This window comes from Eublepharis macularius, chromosome 7, assembly GCF_028583425.1.
Source record: "Eublepharis macularius isolate TG4126 chromosome 7, MPM_Emac_v1.0, whole genome shotgun sequence".
NCBI lineage: Eukaryota > Metazoa > Chordata > Lepidosauria > Squamata > Eublepharidae > Eublepharis > Eublepharis macularius.
Genome location: NC_072796.1, coordinates 76,781,199 through 76,793,476, shown reverse-complemented (window position 1 = coordinate 76,793,476; position 12,278 = coordinate 76,781,199).

The following is a 12,278-nucleotide window of genomic DNA, read 5'->3' as shown; positions in this document are numbered from 1 at the left end:
TGCCATTGCTTGGCTTCATCACAGCTGCACCTGCTCACTCCCACTGTCTGAACTAGGCTGTCACTTCTTGAAAACAAAGCATCAAGTTTCCTTATGTGCTGTTTTTGTTTAAAGTTCCCCTTGTTCCATTCTAGCAATTGCTCAGAGCAAATGGAGGTTTTCATTCTCATTTGAAGCCTGCTTAAACTGGGAGGGGAAAGAATCCATTTTGAAGAAAGAATAGGCGGAGCTTCTAAAGGGGCAACATCCTCACTGGGTAAAGAGCTGTCACTCAACCTATCTTATGCACAGTTCCCATTTGGTAGCTTTAAAAGAGCAAATAGGACCAGATATTTAACAGAACATATCTTTTTAATGCTCTGTCACTGTAGTTGGATTGGCAATGGCTACTCGTCTGTTCCTTATTAAGCAAGAATGAGCCCAGCTTGGGTCCTGTCCTTTCCAATCTCTTGGTTTGCAAAGTCTACTCCCCATGTGGTCCTGGGGGTTTCTCTCTGGCTTTTCATCTGACTAGAACTAGCTTGAAACTCTTTGATGACACCTGAAAACCTCTGCTTTTCCCTCTCTCAGCCATCAGAATTTCTTCTGGTTTTCATCACAGATATTCATTAGAACACAGCACAGTTACAGAGGCAGGCAGTTCCTTATAGCATGCAGGCAAAGGGAAACCTCCATAAAGATATTCTCTTCATAATAGATGGAAGGCATATTGTTGAGAGGAGGAAACACTAATCCATGATTTAAGAACATGAAGAGTTGTGTAGGGTTGTGCGTGAGGGTAGACACTGAGGCTGAATCCAAGAATGGTTTCAAGGTGGGAAAGGGGAGGAATAGACAGAAGGCTGAAAAACAGTGATGTGAGAAGGATAAACTGGAAGCAAAGAAAAAGAAACAGCATATTGGACCAGGCAGAGCATGGTTCTGATCCAGCCGTGCTTTTCTTACGCTTTTACAGTACATTTCCATCATGGAAAGTGCTTCATATAGTTCTCGGTAATCCTTGCCCCCATCTCATTATGGTGGTGGGTAGTGTTAAGTCATTTATAGGGCTGAAGTTGTGATGAAGTCATAGCTTCTGTTCACTGTTTTGGCCTGTCTACCCACAAGACATGCGAAGTCATTTAAAGTCTCCCGAGAAAGGATTTTCAGACTACCCTATCTGAACTGGCAGTGTAACAGCTTTTTCTCTCTCACCCCTCCCATCTGGTATCTTCAGCCTTCCATGGGCCTGGTTGGCTGTTATCTGCTCTACACACATACCAGGCAGGTGTTTAGGGGATTGATGTTTGATGGAAGGGGCAGGATCTCTGCCCACCTGTCACAGCCACCCCTTATTTTCAACAGGCAGTAGACCTGAACTCCAAAATCCAGGGACTAGGTCTATCTTCCATTAGAAATAATTATTTTCAGTGGTCAGGGGTAGCAGCCAGGCCAGGGTCCATCCCTGCCTCACAAGCAGCTGTGGACGTGAGAGGGGAGGCTTGCCTCCTTCTCCATTGCCCCTTCTGCTGTCTGTGAGGAAAGGGAGAACCAAAGCTACCTGTCTTGATAATGCTTTGTATATAGGTGCCTTGGTTGTGCTACTTTCTGTTAGGTATAACAACAGTGATGCTACAATATGGAAAGTAGCTGCAATTAAACCTCAACGCCAGATGCTGGAGGCAAACAGGGAAGGGTATTATCTCTACACTTGGCCTACAAGTCCCTGAGCAGATAACAGATCACCAATGAAGACAGTTTTCAAGTGGGGTGGCCTGGTCGGTAGTAGAAGAACAAGATTGGAGTTCAGTAGCACCTTAAATATCAACCGCTGGACCTGAGTCTTGCACATCACCAAAGGAAATTGAATATTGGGGGAGATCGAGAGATATATCTAACATGAAAAGGGGCCTTCTTAGTGAAACGGTAATTGGATATACAATGTTCCTATGTTTATGTAGCAAACAATGTTAGAGCTGTCTTTATGAAAGTATATTTTGTCAAAACAAAAGAAACTTATTTTGTTATTTGGAGCAACTAATATAATACAAAAGAGTGAAAACTCAAGTTCTCTAGAACTCTTCAGGAGGGCTTAGTAAAACATGTGAGGAAAAAAGCTCTCAGGCAGTGATCCTGTACTCATCCTGCAGAAATGCTGAGTTAGCATACAAATTTAAAATGGGACTAATATCAAGTAGCTTCTTCCCCCTTCCACCAAATACGAAGTGTAAAAAAGAAAGCATCCAACTGAAGCACTCCACACAGATAAATACCTCAAATTAGAAATGTCTTTTTTCCCAGTCTCACTTTTAAAAAATTCCAACATCTGACCTGCTTAGGACCAAAGCCTTTTGTATTTTAATACAAAACATTGTCTTGTGCTTAAGCTAGCCTCTGGAATTCCTGGCAAGGACTTGGAAACATTGCAGGGCCAGTAGTGTTGTTTATAGGGCTGAAGTCGTGATGAGGTTTTAGCTTTACTCTGAACCTAGGAGACAGAATAACTGAGCAGTAAGGGAGTTACGGTACTCCTGCATGCAGGACTGCTGCATAGAATTTGAGGTTGTGATGGTTGCCATAAAAGATTGAGAAAGGACACAGCTGCAATCACTGGTACACTCTATTCAAGGTACAGTCTCTGCTTTAGGTAACCTGAGGCAGGAATAGGATGAGTAAGTGAACTGTAACACTGCTGCTTAGCATAAATGTGTATAATATTTGCTTGTTACTAATTTGGCGCTCCCAAGTGTACAATAGTTCATTAGCATTCCATCTCCTTCAGCTTGTTTACTGTCTTACAAAGGCCTACTTTTGAGAGGCTGTAACTGCCCACCTCGCGGGCTAAAAGTTGCCCCAACAAAGTTGGTCCACCAGAACAAATAACCAGATACAGTAAGAATAAAAGAATCGTGGGGTTGGAAGGGATCTATAGGGTCATCTAGTCCAACCCCCTTGCACAATGCAGGAAATTCACAGGTACATCCCCTCCCCACACCCCGAGGGACCCCTGCTCCACGCCCAGAAGGTAGCAAAACACCTCCAGGATCCCTAGCCAAATTGGCCTATGGAAAATTTCTACCTGACTCCAAGGTGATAATCAGCATTACCCTGAGCAAGTAAGAAGGACCATGAGAACTAAGTAGGGATGTAACTTATTCTGCCCTCCCCCTCATGATCTCCCCAGGTTCACAGAATCAGCATTGCTGTCAGATGGCCATCTAGCCTCTGCTTAAAAACCTCCAAAGAAGGAGAGCTCATCACCTCCTGAAGAAGCCTGTTCCACGGAGGGACTGCTCTAACTGTCAGGAAGTTCTTCCTAATGTTCAGCTGAAAAATCTTTTGATTTAATTTCAAGCCATTGGTTCTGGTCCGACCTTCTGGGGCAGTGGAAAACAACTCTGTGCCATCCTCTACATGACAGCCCTTCAAGTACTTGAAGATGGTTATCATATCACCTCTCAGTCATCTCGTCTCCAGGCTAAACATTCTGAGCTCCTTCAACCTTTCCTCATAGGACTTGGTCTCCAGACCACTCACCATCTTTGTTGCCCTTCTCTGGACACGTTCCAGCTTTATATCCTTCTTAAATTGTGGTACCCAAAACTGAACACAATACTCTAGGTTAGGTCTAACCAGAGCAGAGTAAAGCAATACCATCACTTCTCATGATCTGGACACTATGCTTCTGTTGATCAGTGGTGTAGCGTGGCTTGGCAGCACCCGGGGCAACTCCCGGCAGGAGGTGGTGTCCCTGGCACTGCACCTGGGATTACACGATGACATCACTTCCAGGAAGTGATATCATCATGCATGGTGTGGCCACCCCCCTGGGAGTGCTCCCATGATTCGGGCCACTAGCCTCCCCACTGCTTAACAGGCAGCCCTCCATAGCAGCCACCTGCAGCATCGCCACCAGCTTGGCGTGCTCCTCAGCTGCAGGACAGCCAGCTCAGCGCCCAGCGAGCTGGACGCCCCATCAGCATGGCAGGCAGCCAGGGCACTACAGGCACAGGCTCGTGCCTCCTAAAAATTATGTGCCCGGGGCCCCCCACGCTACACCAGCGCTGATGATACAGCCCAAAACTGCATTTGCCTTTTTAGCTACCACATCACACTGCTGACTCATGTTCAGTATATGTCTACTAAGACCCTTAGATCCTTTTTGTACATACTACTGCCAAGACAAGTCTCCCCAATCCTATAGTTATGCATTTGATTTTTCCTTCCTAAATGCAGAACTTTGCATTTATCTCTGTTGAAATTCATTTTATTTGTTTTAGACCAGTTTTCCAGCCTGTCAAGATTATCCCATATCCTTACTCTGTCTTCGACCATATTACCCCTCCCAATTTAGTATCATCTGCAAATTTAATAAGCATTCCCTCTATTCCTTCATCCAAATCATTTATAAACAAGTTGAACAGAACAGGTCCCAGGACTGATCCCCGAGACATTCCACTTGTCGCTCTTCTCCAAGGGGATGAGGAACCATTAACTAGCACTCTTTGGGTGTGATCTGTCAACCAGTTACAGATCCACCTAATAGTAATAGGATCCTAACAACATTTTATCAACTTGTCAACAAGGATATTATGTGGAACCTTATCAAAAGCCTTACTGAAAGCGAGATAAACTATGTCTACAGTATTCCCTGATCCAGCAAGGCAGTAACTTTCTCAAAAAAGAGGTAAGAGTAGTCTGACATGACTTGTTCTTGAGAAACCCATGCTGGCTCTTAGTAATCACAGCCATCCTTTCTAAATGCTCAAGGACTGACTGATTATTTGTTCTAAGACTTTTCCAGGTATAGATGTCAAGCTGATGGGTCGGTAGTTACCTGGATCATCCTTTTCCCCCTTCTTGAAGATAGGGACATTTGCCCATCTCCAATCTTCTAGCACCTCACCTGATCTCCAAGAATTCTAAAAAATAATGGACAGAGGCTCAGAAATTATATCTGCAGGTTCTTTTAGTACCCTTGGGTGCAATTCATCTGGGCCTGAGGACTTAGTTCCATTGAAAGAAACTAGGTGTTTACATACTACCTCTATGCTGATCCTAGGCTGTAACTCCCTTCCCCCATCATGTGTTCTGTTATTACCATGTTGAGCAGTGTTTCCCTCGCAGGAGAAGACTGAGGAAAAGTAGGAATTGAGCAGTTCTGCCCTTTCTTCATCACGTTACAATTTAAATTCCCTGTCCCTGCCATGGGCCTGCCATGTCCTTGCTCTTTGAACATATGCAAAGAATGCTTTTTTGTTGTTTTTAGCATCTCTTGCTTGCCTAAGCTCATACTGAGCTTGAGCTTTTCTAACACTCTCCCTACAAAGACTGGTTATTTATTTATATTCATCCTTGGTTATAAGGCCCTTCTTCCATTTCCTAAATGAGTTGTTTTTTATTTCTCAATTCATTAGAAATCTGTTTATGAAGCCACCGTGGCTTCTTTAAGATCCTCCCATTTTTCCTTCTCACAGGAATCTTTTGTGCTTACGCTTTCAATATTTTGCTTTTAAGAAACTCCCTCCTCTCTTGAACTCCCTTCTCCTTAAGTGCTTCTGACCATGGGATTCTACCCAGCATAGCTTTTAGTTTGTTAAAATTTTCTTTCCTGAAGTCCAACCTGTATGTCTGACTTCGTACAGTTTTTCCCTTTCCCAAGACTGTAAATTCACTGCTACCCAGGGTGCCCACTACTTGCACCTCGTCAACCAGTTCTTCCCTGTTGGTGAGTATCAAGTCCAAGATAGCAGAACCCCTAATTTCCCTCTCTATATTCTGAAAAATGAAGTTGTCAGCAAGACAAGTCAGGAATTTATTTGACCTTTCATTTTTAGCAGAGTTAGACTTCCAACAGATATCTGGGTAATTGAAATCTCCCATGACCACTGTGTCCCATCTCCTTGTGAACTTGGTAATTTGTTCTAGGAGTTTCTCATCCAAGTCCTCTGCTTGGATTGGTGGTCTACAGCAGACCCCCACCACAATATCACTATTATTTCTTATTCCTTTTATTTTTACCCAGAGACTCTCAACTGAATTTCCAGGCTCAGATACATGTATTTTTCCTCACAAGTATATACATCCTTTACATGATACTCCTCTCTCCTTCCTTCCTTGTCTATCTCTTTTGAACAAGTTGTATCCCTCAATCCTATTATTCCAATTGTGAGTGCCATTCCACCAAGTTTTAGTAATGCCTATTATGTCATAGCCCCCTTCCTGTATTAGGACTTCAGGTTCTAAGAGAGAATTAAAAAAGAAAGAAAAAAGAGTTACAACAAGTAATATAATGGAAGTACCTCTGTTAGTTTCTTGCCATGAAAACCCCACCAGGGATCGCCGTAAGCCAGCCACCACCACACATCAGACAAATTCAACAACTCATGGAATCTTATTTTAATAAGTTTCTCATAGGATACCTGAGTGGCTAAATATCTTCTTAACTTTTAAATCTCCAGTCTTAAAAACTTTTACTGCCCTCCCTCTACCTCAGGTATTCTCCATGTCCTTATTTGTCCAGTTTTACAGATTGCAACAGAGGATGGGAGAGTGAGTCTACCAAGTGAGGGTCTGGCACATCATCTGCCAAAATGAAAGGGCTGAATTTGTTTGGCGAGGTATAACCAAGGTAAAGCAAAGCACTGCTCCCAACAAAGTCACAGAGCTCAAATTAATATGTGCTCTTAGTCTTCCCACAGAAGAATCATTAACTTTGTGTCAGTAGGGACCTGAGGGAGAAAGGAAAAGATTTTGCCAGTGGCAAAGTTTCCAGCATTAGCTAATGAATGTTTATAAAGTATTTTGCATATATAGTACCTTTCATCAGAGGATCACCAAGTATTAGATTTATCACAAAGGCCTCAGGCCTATGCATACACCACACTGCACAAAGGCTCAGTGGTTCACACCAAGTTTTAAACTCTGATCACATCTGTGTTACACACAAACTACATTTTGCTGTAGCTGATGGCCAAAAGATACCAACAGGATCAAACCCCATACTAATACATTAGTCCAGGGTGAGACAGGCAGCAAGAACGTGCATGGTATGCATTGATGGCTGCAGCAGAAGGTCAACTACCAACAACAACAACAAAGTTTATTAGCCAGAGGCCATCACATTCTTGAAATCAATTCAAAATTACATGATTGTACATCAGCGAGACACATGCCATTTTAAAATAAATATTTAAAAGGTACATATTTCAACAAATTACCGCCTTTAGAAATTTACTTAATAAACCAATCTTTAAATAAAATAAAACTGATCAGTCCTAAAAGCATAATTATTTGGCAACAATATAAACTTTAAATATCCAGGCAATCATTAAAATTGTAGCTTACTATAATTTACATAATATAAATACCTAAAATTCAAATTGCCTTATATTATCAAATTATAACAATACTTATCTAGGATTCTGCACACTAAGCCAGGATTTCCTCCTATTAATGACCATCCAGCCATATTTTGCCACTTGGAGCGTTGTTTCCCTATTCCTGTCTGCTAACATGATTGTAATATAATTTTTTCTCTTTCCCCAGAAGACTATCAATTACAGGTTTAATATATATTTCCCTAATATGATCATATATTTTACACTCAAAGAAAACATGTAATGGGGACTCGACACTCCCATCTCCACATGGGTACAAACATTTTTCATAAGGTATCTTCTTATATTTGCCTTCCAGGACAGCAGAGGGTAAGACATCATATCTTAATAGGGTAAAAGCTCTTCTATAATCAGGATTCTCCAAGCTATTTATATAGGGCATTGGTGCAACCCTATTCATAATACTTTCCAATAAATAGTTCTCAACTCTGGTCAGGTCATGTTACCTTTCCACATCTAGGACTCTCTGTTTAATCAGTACTCTTGCCTGTGCCATATTCATAGACAATAGATATTGTTGGGAGAAACCATAATGACCTAATTTGCTCCTCAACAATCTCAACCAGGGAGGAACAAAGTTATCCTTCAAAACTAAATGTGCCAGGCCATTTATGGTAGAAGCCAATTTTAGCCAGTATAACTGCTATCCATAATCGAGCTTCCACCGTTACCATGCCAACTTCCAGTCTTACAGCTGCATTTGACACATTCTTAGGTGTCTGAAGTACTGCTCTTAGGAATTTGGACTGTGTTCTTTCCATCAATGTCCTCTTCACTGTAATACTTAGGTCAACTACCAAAAAAATGTTGAATCTAAAGTTCCTCTAGAGACTAGTACCTTGCTGTGCATGAATGCTTGGCTTGAAAGAGGAAGCCCAGCATTACATCCATCCTATCCCACTTCATAGTAATCATACAAGAACAGCCTGCTAAGGGGCAGAGAGGAACAGGTTTGGTTCATCTACCCTCTAACCATAGCACCATATGGTTTCCTGACAGCTTTGGGGGGACTTTCCTACTGACACAGGTTATAGTTCTGTCAAAATTCTAATCACTCTTTGTTTGGAAGTAAAGGACAAACTAAATGACGGTTGTTGTGGGTTTTCCGGGCTGTATTGCCGTGGTCTTGGCATTGTAGTTCCTGACGTTTCGCCAGCAGCTGTGGCTGGCATCTTCAGAGGTGTAGCACCAAAGGACAGAGATCTCTCAGTGTCACCGTGTGGAAAAGATGTAGGTCATTTGTATCTACTCAGGAGGGGTGGGGTTGAGCTGAGTCATCCTGTAAGAGTTTCCCAGGGTGTGGAATGCTAATGGCGGGAGGCTTCACTGTATCCTGAGGAGGTTCTTTTGCATATGGATTGGTACTTGATGTGCAAATCTTCTCTGCAGGGCTATTGTCGGGGATAGAATGTTTTGTTAGCCTGGTGTTTTTCAGAACTGGAAACCATGCTCTGTTCATTCTTAAGGTTTCTTCTTTCCTGTTGAAGTTTTGCTTATGCTTGTGAATTTCAATGGCTTCCCTGTGCAGTCTGACAAAGTAGTTGGAAGTGTTGTCCAGTATTTTGGTGTCCTGGAATAAGATACTGTGCCCTGTTTGAGTTAGGCTATGTTCAGCCACTGCTGATTTTTCAGGTTGTCCAAGTCTGCAGTGTCTTTCATGTTCTTTTATTCTTGTCTGGATGCTACGCTTTGTGGTCCCGATGTAAACTTGTCCACAGCTGCAGGGTATACGGTATACTCCTGCAGAGGTGAGGGGGTCTCTACTGTCTTTTGCTGATCATAGCATCTGTTGTATTTTTCGGGTGGGTCTGAATACTGCTTGAAGGTTATGCTTTTTCATAAGCTTTCCCATCTGATCAGTAATTCCTTTGATATATGGCAAAAACACTTTTCCTGTAGGAGACTGTTTTTCCTTGGTTGTTTGATTCATCCTGGGTTTGATTGCTCTTCGGATTTCATTTCTGGAGTAGCCATTTGCCTGAAGTGCGTGGTTTAGATGATTAATTTCCTCTTTGAGAAAGTGCGGCTCACATATCCGTCTTGCACGATCCACTAATGTTTTCATTATGCCTCTTTTCTGTCGGGGGTGGTGATTGGAGTTTTTGTGTAAGTACCGATCAGTGTGAGTTGGTTTCCTGTAGACCTTGTGACCTAACTGAAAGTTTGCTTTGCGGATGACCAAGGTATCCAGGAATGGGAGTTTTCCCTCGATTTCTTTCTCCATTGTGAATTGTATGTTCAGGTGGATGTTGTTGAGATGATTCAAAAACCCCATCAATTCTTCCTCCCCATGGCTCCAAATGATAAATGTATCATCCACAAACCGGAACCATACACTAGGTTTGTGGGGTGCTGATTCTAGAGCTGTTTTTTCAAAATGTTCCATGTAGAAGTTTGCTATAACTGGGCTGAGTGGGCTCCCCATGGCCACCCCATCCATCTGTTCATAGAATTCGTTGTCCTATTGGAAGTAACTGGTTGTCAGACAATGGTGGAATAAGGCTGTTACATCCTCTGGGAAAATCTGATTAATAAGTGCAATAGTGTCTTTTACTGGAACCTTGGTAAACAGGGATACAACATCAAAACTGACAAGTATGACTTGTGGATTGAGTTTCAGAGAACTGATTTTGTTGATGAAATCTGCTGAATCTTTGATGTAAGACGAGGTTTTCCCGATGTGGTCCTGCAGGAGATCTGCCAGATGTCTAGCTAATTCATATGTCGGTGAACCAATGGCACTCACAATGGGTCGGAGTGGACACCAAAATACTGGACACCAAAATACTGGACAACACTTCCAACTACTTTGTCAGACTGCACAGGGAAGCCATTGAAATTCACAAGCATAAGCAAAACTTCAACAGGAAAGAAGAAACCTTAAGAATGAACAGAGCATGGTTTCCAGTTCTGAAAAACACCAGGCTAACAAAACATTCTATCCCCGACAATAGCCCTGCAGAGAAGATTAGCACATCAAGTACCAATCCATATGCAAAAGAACCTCCTCAGGATACAGTGAAGCCTCCCTCCATTAGCATTCCACACCCTGGGAAATTCTTACAGGATGACTCAGCTCAACCCCACCCCTCCTGAGTAGATACAAATGACCTACATCTTTTCCACACTGTGACACTGAGAGATCTCTGTCTTTTGGTGCTACACCTCTGAAGATGCCAGCCACAGCTGCTGGCGAAACGTCAGGAACTACAATGCCAAGACCACGGCAATACAGCCCGGAAAACCCACAACAACCATCATTCTCCGGCCGTGAAAGCCTTCGACAATACATCAAACTAAATGACAATCATGAGAAGATGTCCTTCTCCACCAAACAGAGCCACATCAGGGGTGATGAAGCAGGCAGGCTGATAATGAGAATGCAATGGTAGAAAAACTCAGAGCATGTCTGATCAGAGGCAAGAGCTTAGAGCCAAAACAGATGAGTCACCTGACGCATGGAGGACACTAGTCAGTTTCCTGCAAGGGTCCACGGGAAGTGTAGTGAGAAAGAACCTCTGGCAGCCGAGCCTCTTCACCTGCGGGGAGCTGCTGGGCCCCTCCTGCATGGCCTCAGCAGCTCGAGGTGGAGAAAGGGAAGCGGCGACAGCTGCACCTCAGCTGGGCTTGGAGGCGGTGCGCGCTGCTTCCAATTGCACCCCCTGCTCCCCTAAATGCACTTGGCAGCCAGAGGGAACCTAGCACACTGACGGTGGTGAGAGGGACAAGGTGGTGGCAGCTGGGGTGCACCTTTACACTGAGGGGCTGGGAGCCAAGCGGGAGCTGGAGAATGATTCATGGGTTCTGAGCAGGGGAAAAGCTGAGCATGCCCGCTGCATCCTCGCTCTTCTGGGGCTGCTGGTAGCAGGAAGTTTGATGGTGCAAGTGCAGGGAGCCAGCATGGGGCTCATGCCTCTTGTGCCTGGCTGAGGCGCTCCTGCTCCTGGAGTGCAATTGGGAGCAGTGCGCACCGCCTCCAAGCCCAGCTGAGCTGCAGCCGCCCCACTTCCCTTTCTCTGCCTCGAGCTGCTGAGACCACGCGCAGAGGGAATCAGCTGCTCCTTGCAGGTGAAGAGGCTGCAGAGTGCTTTTAGGGGAGCTAACGGTGGCGAGAGGGAGCTCTCCCTCTTTTCCCTGGCAGAGGTTCTCTCTCACTACACTTCCCATGGACCCTTGTGGGAAACTGACGAGTGTCCTCCACACATCAGGCATCTCGTCTGTTTTGGCTCTTAAGAGTCAGCACCTCCAGGGGAAGTAAAGAAATTTTTTCTCCATCACCACTGCATTTGTGCAGTGTCATACAATAACGCTTTACTGAGTTCAGAGGGTTTTCTGCATATAATTACCATCTTCAGTTGTAGATGGATCACTGGCCGTCGTCACACGGGCATCTCTTCCGTTAAATTTACAGCATATAGCATCCTACCTGTTATCGGCACAGTAACGTTTCTTTGGGTCACCTAACGGCTCTTCGCGCCACCAGCTGTCCACACCGAAGCACTCTGTTCTGTTCTCTCTAACCGCGCAGAAGCAGCTCCTCCCCCTTTTTAAAAAAAATTATTCTGGCGTTTAATTCCGCTATAACGGAATAACAGCATATAAACATTCCGTTAGAGCAAAACATTACGACCTTTTTGTTTTTCCAACTTTCAAATTATATAAATAGTCCTTTGCCCGCAGAAAACTCCCTGTCTGACGTGATCCCCATCACTGAAGACTCTGCCATGGCGATTGAGTCATTTTTACTTCAGCAGAAAGTTTGCATTGTGTTACGTCGTTATGGCGTTATAAGGACATAATAAAATTAAAAAAAAGGGGGTCGCAGGAAGAACTGGATTCTGGGATTGAAGGGAGGGCATAGGACGTTGCGAGGCGAAATACATCGATGTGAGGCATTCA